This window comes from Nematolebias whitei, chromosome 6 (assembly GCF_014905685.2).
Source record: "Nematolebias whitei isolate Nwh7 chromosome 6, NemWhi1, whole genome shotgun sequence".
Taxonomy (NCBI): domain Eukaryota; kingdom Metazoa; phylum Chordata; class Actinopteri; order Cyprinodontiformes; family Rivulidae; genus Nematolebias; species Nematolebias whitei.
This window is the reverse complement of record NC_056503.1, coordinates 10,487,790-10,489,378: the sequence shown is the minus strand read 5'-3', so window position 1 is coordinate 10,489,378 and position 1,589 is coordinate 10,487,790.

Genomic DNA, 1,589 nt, shown 5'->3' with positions numbered 1-1,589 from the left:
GTTGTTTAAGAAATGAGAAGCAACTCATTGCACCAGTTGGTGTTAAAAAACTTGCTGCAGCTGAAAGATGATCACCCATGCAGTAATTATCCAATAGGAGGATCAAACCTATTTGTTTAGTTAAATCCAGGTGGAGACTCTTTTTTTTTAGCCAGGCAGTGTAATATCAAATGGAAACTATTCAATTTTAACAATTCATTTAAGGAAATTAGGTCAATTTGTCCTCTAGTAGTCTATGCCTATGGCTGCATAACAAGCCAACACTAACTATAGGATTTATCAAAAAGGAAAGTCTTAAAACTGGACAATGTGTCAGCCTCACAGACAGAAACTGGAAGTTGGTTCCACAAGAGAGGAGCCTGATAACTGAAAGATCTTCCTCCCATTCTGTTTTTGGAAACTCTAGGAACCACAAGTAAACCTGCAGTCTGAGAGCGAAGTGCTCTGTTGGGAAAATATGGAACAATAAGATCTGTAATATAAGATGGAGCTAGGTTGTTGAGAGCTTTGTAGGTTAGAAGTAAGATTTTGAATTCTATTCTAGATTTGACAAGGAGCCAGTGGAGAGAAACCAAAACTGGAGAAATATGATCTTTCCTACTAACTCCATTTAAGACTTTGGCAGCAGCATTTTGGATCAACTGAAGATGTTTTAAAGAAGTATTTGGACACCCAGATAATAAACCATTGCAATAGTCCAGTCTAGACGTGCCAAATGCATGGACCAGTTTTTCTGCATCATTTTTAGATAAGATAAAATATTTTAGCGATATTACACAGGTGGAAGAAGGCAGTTCTTGTAACGTTTTTATTGTGGGTGATAAAAGACATGTCCTGATCAAAAATAACAACAAGATTTTTAACATTAGAGCTGGAGGACAGATTAATGCCATCTAAGGAGGTTCTTCTTCTTCTTATCATTTTTATTATTAGCAATCATGCCGTAGGTTATTTATTTAACCAAGAAAAAATGTTAACTCTTATAGCTTGCTGTCAGTCACCCTTATTTTAAAAAGAAAAAGAATGACGTCCCTCTGGAAGAGAAGTAGTGATCATTTGTTTTATGCTGTCAAAAACAAAGATAAACTGACGACTGTATAGAAAACCCCTGTAAATATCCGTGTTACCAGAAATATACAGCACACATATTACTGCTCCAGGCTGATATGTAAGATTTATATTTATAAAATTGTGGATAACTTCAAAGAGACAACTTTATTAGTTTGTTTACATTTCTTCTCTACTGGTGAGTGCTGTTTGACTATGAGCTAACATCAGGGTGAAGAGCTGCCAGCGTTTGTTAGATCAGCCTTTAGCTCAGTTTTATTTTAATGCTCTGTGATATTATTGTAGTGGACTAGGCCTACGTCGAAACTAAGTCTAAGGTCAAAACTCTTGACCTTTAGAACCTTGTGGGACAGGAACTGTCATTTCATGTATTTGAATACATAAATACAGGTTCACCCATCCTGAGACTTTCTTTCTTGAAGATTCAAGTGAAAAGAACACTCTCTTTTTATTATCATTACTATCTTACAAATGTTGATAATCAAAGTGTCTTAGTTCAAACCATTTTAGATGTTGCAGTG